The sequence below is a fragment of the Megascapheus bottae genome, chromosome 3 (genome assembly GCF_031878675.1).
Source record: "Megascapheus bottae isolate mThoBot1 chromosome 3, mThoBot2.hap1, whole genome shotgun sequence".
NCBI classification, from domain to species: Eukaryota; Metazoa; Chordata; class Mammalia; order Rodentia; family Geomyidae; genus Megascapheus; species Megascapheus bottae.
Window position 1 is genome coordinate 12699366 of NC_143511.1, and position 9801 is coordinate 12709166.

Sequence of the window (9801 nt, forward strand, 5' to 3'; positions counted from 1 at the left end):
AGGCTGAGGATCTAAAACACTTGTCCCAGATTACAATTGAAAAGTGACAAGCCTGTGTTGAGATCTGGATCAGAGAGACTATATTCTTTTTGGGAGAGCAAGCTATTCTTTAAGGATAAGTTGTAGCATAGGAAATAGTGAAACACTGGTCAGATCCCTTCTCTTCCACTCAGCAAGCAGCTTCTGTGAAACATAGCCTGGCTACATAGTTTTGTTGACCTTTTCTTCTGGCTCCCTATAATTCTCTACATCTTTTATACTCAGTCTTAGTCCAGAAAGAGCATAAGGAAATTTATAGGAAAATAAAGAACAGAAAAAATAAACAAAGGAACTTTAAATACAGTAGCAATAGGAAAGAAAAGTCACAGGCATAAAATGTCTTCTAGAATGGGGTTCAACTAATGCACACTGGGAAGCTGAGATCTGAGGGCCACTGTTCAAAGCCACCCTGGACAGAAAAGTCCTTATAAGACTCTTACCTCCAATTAGCCACTCAAAAACTAGAAGTGTTGCCATAGCTCAAGTAGTAGAGCACTAGCCTTGAGGCTCAGGCAAAGTACCCAGGCCCTGAGTTCAAACACCAGGAGTAAAAAAAACAAAAAACAAGGGGGGCACAAATTGCCAACAGCTATTTCCTCTCCCATCAGAGTAGCTCTGCTACTGGAAAAATCTTGTGGGCATATTATCTCTGTAAATGTGGTAGATTCCTACAAGTACAGGTTGAGGGATAGATACACAGAGGCAAAAAGAGGGAAATTCCACTATTTAATTTTTGGCAACTCCCAAAAGAGTGTTTTCACTTTTGCTATTTGTTTGTTTGGCTTCAGTTTAGTCAGGAAATACAAGCATGGACTTACCTCGGCATGAAATCCCTGGACCATCAATGATTTGTTTGCAAACACCACAGGGTTTGGATTTCTTAAAGGCCTTCTTCTTAAAACTGTGCAGACTTTCAGTCAGTTCTTCAGGCTGTGAAAGTCAAGGAAGAAACTGTCAACACTTCAAATCGAAGTGGGTTTTCTTTTCTCTTTCCTTTTTTCCCCCTCTCAGGAGATAACAGATCAGGTGCAAGTTGCGCGCATGCCATCACTCACCTAACCAGAATAACTGAACATGAAAAAGACAGCAAGCTACCAAAACATACAACTTTGACAAATGGCTTGTAAGTGCAAACATACACCTAACCCGTGATCCAGCACTGCCACTCTAACACACAACAAGGATGTGACATTTTTATTTTTAATGCCCACACCAGATGCTGGTGACTCACACATATAATCCTGCCTCTTCTGGAGGCTGAGCTTGACAATCAAAGTGTGAAAGAAGACAAATCTTTTAGACAGCTATCTCCAATTAGCCAGTAAAAAGCCAGGTTACGGGCGTGGCTCAATGGTCAAGAACACAAGGTCCTGAGTTTAAGCTCCAGTATTGGGAGAAAGAAAATAAAAAATAAGATGCCAGGAACATCTATCTAGTGGTTCTGCTTAAGAAGCTCATGAACAGGCAAATTCATCTCTATTAACACATTAACACCTGTCCCCTCTGGGGCACGTACTCACTGCAAAGAGTGGAAGGTAAAGGTCTGGTAAAAAAAAAGGGGGGGGGGTACTGAGGATGGTGTCTGTGTGGGGGACACATACTTAGCATCATTATCCTGAGTGCTGCATGCTTTTCCATTTTAGTCACTAAAAACCTATAGAGGAATGGGTAAAAATGAATAAAATAGGAGCCAGGAGTTTGTCCTAGTGATTGAATGCTTGCCTAGCATGCACAAAGGCCTGGGTTCTATTCCTTGGTATCACATACATAGAAAAAGCTGTTAGTAGTGCTGTGACTCAAGTGGTAGAGTGATGGCCTTGAAAAAGCCCAAGGATAGTGCTCAGATCCTGAGTTCAGGCCCCGGGACTGGATCAAAGAAAAAAATTATTAAAATGGCGATCCTGAAAAGATGTCAGTTTGGTCTGGAAGATGAGTTAAAATGATGATAAGCACTGTGAGGAGGAAGGAGAAAGAGAGACAGAGACAGAAAGAGAGAGCATGTGTGTGTGGTACTTGCACGCGTGTGTATGGTATGTGTATGTGTGCGTAAGGTGTGTATTAATCAATAGGACCTTCCAATTGATCTTGTTCCTAAAATGATCAAAAAGGTGACCCCAAAATGTGAATTTTATACAATGTGTTTGACATGCTAGATAGGAAGAGTAGTGATGAAAATTCCTTGTCCAACAGCTCAACTCACAGAGGGTCTCCTGATAAGATTGTAATGGAGCTAAAAATTTTCCCCCACCCAGCAACATCATGGTGCCCTCAGTCTGTGCCTAGAGGAAAGGAGGAAGCAGGCAGAGCCCAGTGTACTTACTACCTGGGTTGAGGAAAGCAAGGTGAATTTACTTGACAGAATTGGCACAGGCCCAAGGATTCTTAAAATCTGCACAAAAGCCAGGTACTGGTGGCTCAGGCTTTGCTACTCAGAAGGCTAAGATCTCCATTCCAAGGCTGTGAGACTTCAGTTAACCACCAGTAAACCAGAAGTGGTACTGTGGCTCAAAGTGGTAGAGTGCTACCCTTGAACACAAAAAGTCAATGACATTGCCCGGCCCCTGAGTTCAAGCTCCAGGGTCAACAACAAGACCTGTTAAAATGTTCTCTGAGTTGAAAGGGGGAAAACAGATACAGAGAAACAGAAGAGGTAAGAGGAAGGGTAGGAAAAGAACCACCAAATAGGATCAAAGGTGACAATGACCACATATGCACAGATCTGGGGATGGGGCCTGCTTCCACAGCCAGGCTAGAACATGGCAAAACACCAGCAGTTCTCAGAAAACCCAGGAGTTCATCTAGGCCATAGGAAAGAATTGCCCTGGGGCTGGGAGTGTGGCCTAGTGGTAGAGTGCTTGCCTAGCAAGAATGAAATCCTGAGTTCAATTCCTCAATTTCACATACACAGAAAAGGCCAGAAGCCGGGTTGTAGCTCAAGTGGCAGAGTGCTTGCCTTGAACAAAAGAAGCTCAAGACAGTGTCCAAGCCCTGAGTTCAAGCACCAGGACTGGGGCGGGGGGGGGGGGGGGAGGGAAAAAGAAAAAAAGGAAAGAATATCCCTAGATGGGAGCCAGGAGTTTGGCCTAGTGGTAGAGTGCTTGCCTTGCCTAGTACACACAAAGCCCTGGGTTCTATTCCTCAGTACCACATACACAGAAAATGCCAGAAGTGGTGCTGTGTCTTAAGTTGTAGAGCTCTAGCCTTGAGAAAGCTCAAGGACAGTGCTCAGGCCCTGAGTTCAAGTCCTGCAAAAAAATAAGAAAAAGAATGTCCCTACTGAGAATACTGTTCTTGCCTTACCCTCCCTATCTGAAAAGCTCTATCTGAAAGGAACTGTTAACTGTTTCCAAGTAACAAAACTGCATTCCAGAATAAAGCTCAAGAGAGTACCAGTAGCAACAAAAAAATTTTCAGCATCCAAACACAGTCAAATACATGTCTGGCAGCCAGTCAAAAATTATCAGGCACTCAAGGAGACAAGGAAACAAAATCCACATGAAGAACAATCCACTGAAACTAATCCAGAAACTACTGGGAACTGAGAATGAGCAGACAAAAATAGTACTCACAGAGTAAGTACAACTATATTGTATATGCCCAAAAAGCAGACCCTAGAAAATACAAAAACATCCACATCAAATATCACAGAAGGAAAGCAAAAATCTTAGGTTACAAAAAAATAAAATAAAAATAGCCGGGTACAGTGGCTCACACCTGTAATCCTAGCTAAGCTAATCAGGAGGCTGAGATCTGAGGAGCATGGTTCAAAGCCAGCATGGGCACTAAAGTATGTGAGACTCTTACCTCCAATTAACCACTAGAAAACCAGAAGTGACACTGTGGCTCAAGGGATATGGTGGTAAGCCTTGAGCTGAAGAGCTCAGAGACAGCACGCAGGCCCAGAGTTCAAGTCCCCAAAAACTAAAACTAAAATAATAATAATAATAATAATAATAATAATAATAATAATACACTAGACACGATGCCAGACATCCTGGAAAACAAAAGAATGTGAAGGGCACCAGTGGTTTACTGCTATAATCCTGGGTGCTCAAGAGGCTGAGATCTAAGAATCGTGGTTCAAAACAGCCCAGGCAAGAAAGTGAGTGACACCCTGCTTCTAGATAGCCAGCAAAACACTGGGATTAGAAATATGGCTTAAGTGGTAGAGTTCAAGTACCAGTACAGAGAGATAGAGACAGAGAAAGAGAATGGAATCAAACAATATCACATTACAAACTTCCAAAAAAAACCCACAAATAAGCACAGGCATATTAGAGCATCAGGAACTGAGGGAGGATTTTAAGAACACAATATCCATGCAGTCTGGGTCTCTAAAGAGGAAGACAGGAAAAATAGTTTAAAAACTGATGGCCAAAAGTTCTCCAAAATAGGGGAAAAACTTGTAAGTATATAAGGCCAAGAATTGCACCAAATTGCTAGAATAAGAAGTTGACAGTAACTACACCAAAGCACAAATTACTCCAACCTAATACTAAAATTTTTATTTGGGTTTAAAAAAAACTGTATTTTTTTGTCTTTTCTCTTTTGGTACTGGGGATCGAACCCAGGACATTGTACTTACTAGCCAAAGCTTTGCCACTGAGATATATACTAGCCCTAATAATGAAATTATTTAAAAGGAAAAATATGAAACATCACATCCAGGAGACCAAATATTAGAATGAAGTCGGTCATGAGGCTTGAACTCTGAGACCAGGCGCTGTCCTTCAGCTCTTCAGCCCTGCCCTGGAGCCACAGCCCCACTTCTGGTTTTCTAGTGGTTAACTAGAGATAAGAGTCTCACAGAATTTAGTGCCTGGGCTGGCTTTGAACCACCCCAGCTGGATGAGCTGGATGAGCCACCACATCCAGCTACATGCATGAAGCCCTGGGGTTGATTCCTCAGTACATATACATACCAAAAAAAAAAAAAAAGTCTGAAGTGGTGCTGTGACTCAAGTGATAGAGCACTAGCCTTGGAAAAAATGAGCTTAGGAACAGTGCCCTGAGTTCCAGCTCCAGAACTGGCAAAAAAAAAAAATGTCAATAGAGTCAAAATAACTATCTTTCAAAATGAAAAAGTATCATACATGCATTAAGATATTCAAAATCAGAACACTGAAAGAATGCATCACTAGCAGACATACAAGATGTGCCATTATGCTGTGGCTCAAGTGGTAAAGTGGTAATATGCTAGCCTTAAGCATAAGAAGTTCAGGGAGCCAGGTACCGGTAGCTCACACCTGTAATCCTAGCAACTCAGGAGGCTGAGCTCTGAGGATAGTGGTTCAAAGCCAAAATGGGCACAAAAATCCGTGAGACTCTCCAATTAACCACCAAAAAACCCCCAAAAACCAAAAAACAAAAACAGAAGTAGCTCTGTGGCAAATGTGGTAGAGCGCTAGCATTGAGCTTGAGCTGAAGAGCTCAAGGACAATGCGTAGAGCCACAGTTCAAGCCCTACCACCAAAAAAAAAAAATAAATAAAGACTAGCAAAAGCCAGAAATAAAGCTATGGCTCAAGAGACAGAAGTGTCAACCTTGATAGAAATGAAATACTACCCAGACCTTGAGTTCAAGCCCCAGTACTGACACAAAAAATAGACTTTTTTTGAGGGGGGGCACTTCTGGGGTTTGAACTCTGGGCCTGGGCATTGTCCCTGGGCTTTCTTGAGCCACAGCACCACTTTTGGCTTTTTCTGTGTATACAGTACCAAGGAATCAAACTCAGGGCTTCGTGGATGGTAGGCAAGCACTCTACCACTACGCTATGATCCCAGCCCAATTTTTTAATGATATAATGTGATGTCTGACATAGAACTGATGCAGTAGAACAAAAATCAGGAAAGAGAGCCAAATACAGTGGCTCACGCCTGTAATCCTAGCTACTCAAGAGGCTGAGATCTTAGACTCAAGTTTCAAAGCCAGTCAAGGCAACTAAAGAACCTGAGACTCCAATCCTCAGTTAACCACTAGAAAACGGGAAATGGGCTCAAGAGGTAGGGTGGTAGCCTTGAGCTAAAGAGCTCAGGGACAATGCCCAGGCCCAGGGGTAGGGTGGTAGCCTTGAGCTAAAGAGGCTCAGGGACAGCACCGAGGTCCAGAGTTCAATCCTCATGACAAATAAATAAATAAATAGGAAAGGAAAAAACAGAAATACACTACTATGAGCTCCTGGTATTGTTAAATGATCTAAGATTACTGAAAATAGACTGTGTAAGTAAGAAATACTGCAAACTCCAAAGTAACCAGTAAAAAAATGAACTAGAATTCGTAAGCCAACAAAGGAAATAAAATGAAACTAACTTTCACTAGGTGACTTATACCTAGACTAATTTCTGAGGATAACAAATTAAAGATGGCCCAGGTAGGAAAATCCATGAGACTCTTACTCCAATTAACCAACAAAATACAGAAGTGGAGCTGTGGCTAAAGTGGTAAAGTACTAGAATTGACCAAAACAGCTCAGTGATAGCGCCAAGGCTCTGAGTTCAAACCTCAGAACCCACACTCCCCCCCCGCCCCCCGCCAAAAAAAGTTTCAAATGTTGTAAATATGTTCAGAAGAAAAATTGATAACTAGCAAAGATATCACACATCACTCTAATAATCACATTCTGTAGTTGAAATAACCCAGTTAAAAGGCAGGAGCCAGACACCAGGGACTCATGCCTGTAATCCTAGCTACTCAAGAAACTAAGATCTGAGCATCATAGTCAGAACCTGATCCTGCCAGGAAAGTCCATTTGTCTCTTATCTCCAATCAATCACCAAAAAGTAGAAAGTAGAGCCATGACTATAGTGGTGGTAGACTACTTGTCTTGAAACAAAAACTCAAAGATAGGACCCAGGCCCTGAGTTCAGGCCCTAGAACCAGCATCAAAAAAAAGAAAGAAAGACAGAGATTGTCAGATCAGGTATATATTGTCAGAAAAGGTATATATTACAAAACAATATATTATAGTGATAGTAACTAAACGGAAGTTGCAATAATTAGATTAATATAAGGCAAAAAACACTTTAGAATGAATATTATGAAGGATAATAGAAAAACATTTTCAATGACCAAGGGGTCAATTCCTCAAGAAAAAATGTCCATACCATGGCTTTGGGCTTCCTGACAACATTGTAAGAAAATGAATTTCTGTTAAGTCATCTTGCCTCTGGCATTTTATTATAGCAGCCTGAAAACCTAAAGCACCCCTCCTAAGAAGCTGGTCAGAAATATAAATGATTTAAACAACATTGTGAAACACATTAACTTAATAAACATTTCTAGAACACTTGACTCAATAACAACAGAGTACGAATTCTTTTCAAGTACAGAGTGTTTACCAATGTAAACCACACTGAGAACATTATTAGTCAAAATAAACCCCCAAGGAATTCAAATCCTACTAAAAATACATTCCCTGGCCAAGATCAGATTAAATTAGGAAACACAGAAATATCTAGGCTATTATTACTTGCAAACTAAATAACATATTTCTATATAACCCGTGACTTATCCTATATAACTCATGGTGTAATATATCATGAGAAACTGGATTTATCCCAGGAATGCAAGGTTGGTTTGACATCAAAAAGACGTGAAAAAGCTGGGCACTGGTAGTTCACACCTGTAATCCTAACTACTCAGGAGGCTGAGACCTGAGGATCTCAGATCAAAGCCAACCTAGGAAGAAAAATCTCTGAGATTCTGATCTCCAATTAAGTACAAAACAGCTGGATGTGGAGCTATGTCTCCACTGGCAATGCACTAGCCTTGAGGAAAAAAAAAAAAACAAAAAAACTTAGGGACAGTGCCTGGGTACTCAGTTCAAGCCCTAGGATTATTATCAAAAACAAAAAAGAAATTCATACTCCAGTTCATGCTCCTAAAGCAATACAGAACAACTACTAACAAAATCCATGTCTAATAAGACCTTAAGAGTCAAGCAAGAATATAAAGGCCTCCCTGCTATGGAGAGAATACATCTCTGTGAACCCACAGCCAATACCCTTAATGATGAATGCATAAATACTTTCCCTTTAACAGCTGGAACAAGGCAGAGATATCTGCAATTAACATTGCTATTCAACATTGTTGCTGAAATCCTGAACAAGACAATGAGGCATGAAAAAGGAATAAGAACCATTACAACAAGTACTATGACTATCCTGTTACTGACAGCATGATTGTCTAGGTAGTAAAATCTGATAATCTTATTAAATCTACAAAAGGCTTCTTGCATCAACAACTGAGAATAATAGCAAAGGACTCAAGATGGACTTCAGAAAATGAATTTCAAAAAAATTACCAATATCAATACTATGAAAATAATGGACTTAAAAATAAATCTCTGAAGCAGGCATGGTGACTCACACCTGTACTCCTAGCTAATCAGGAAGCTGAGATCTGAGGATCAAGGTTCAAAGCCAGCCAGGGCACTAAAGAACCTAAGACTTTTAGCTCTAATTAATCATTAGGAAAAGGGAAGTGGTGTTGTGGCTCAAGAGTAAGGCAGTAGCCTTGAGCTGAAGAGCTCAGGGACAGCGCCCAGGCCCAGAGTTCCAGCCCCATGACCCACAAAATCAATCAATCAATTAATCAATCTCTGAGCTAGGTGCCAGTGGCTCATGCCTGTAATCCTAGTTACTTAGAAGGCTGAGATATAAAGATCATAGTTTGAAGCCAGCTCAGGAAGGAAAATATGTGAGATTCTTATCTCCAATAAAGGACAGGAAAGAAAGAGAGGGGGGGAAAGAAAGAACGAAAGAAAGAACGAAAGAAAGAACGAAAGAAAACAAAGAAAGAAAGAAAGAAAGAAAGAAAGAAAGAAAGAAAGAAAGAAAGAAAGAAAGAAAACAAAGAAGGGGCCGGGAGTTTGGCCTAGTGGTTAAAGTGCTTGCCTAGCATGCATGAAGACCCGGTTCGATTCCTCGGTACCACATACATAGAAAAAAGCCAGAACTGGTGCTGAGGCTCAAGTGGTAGAGCTCTAGCCTTGAGAAAGTCCAAGGACAGTGCTCAGGCCCTGAGCCCAAGCCCAGGACTGGCAAAAAAAAAAAAGAAAAGAAAAGAAAGGGAAAATAAATGGAAGTGGAACTATGGCTCTTGTGGTAAAACACTAGACTTGAGTGAAAAGCTCAGGGACAGCACACAGCCCACAGACCAGCAAGGAGGAGGAGGAAAAGGAGGAAGAAGAGGAAGAAGAAGGAAGAGGAGGAGGAGGAAGAGGAGGAGGAGGAGGAGGAGGAATGAATCTCTGACAAAGGGTATGAGAAGCTTACAAACTAAAAAGCATAAAACATTCCTGAAAAAGAGAAAACGTGAATACCTGCGGGGGTCTAACATGTTCACAGGCTGGAAGGTTCAATATAAAGCGCAATTCTTCCCCAATAGTTTATCCATCTCACTCAAAATCCCAGCATTTCTATAGAAAGTGGGAGAATGAAATGTATGTATCAAGACAAAGCACTTAGAATTGCCAAAACACATAGCATTGCCAAAGCAATGGCAAAGATCTCACACAATTAAGCTTACAATTCAATATTTTATCTACTGTCCATTGTACACAGATGTTCTCTAAAAATACTCAACCAGGCAGATGCTAGTGGCTGCTATCTATTCAGGAAGCTAAGATCTGAGGATCAATATTCAAACACTGCCAAGGTAGAAAATCTCTGAGACTATTACTACCATTAAGTGGTAGAGCCTCAGCTTTGAACAAAAAGGCTAAGCAAAGAATGGGAGGCCCTGAGTTCAAGGCCCGGTACC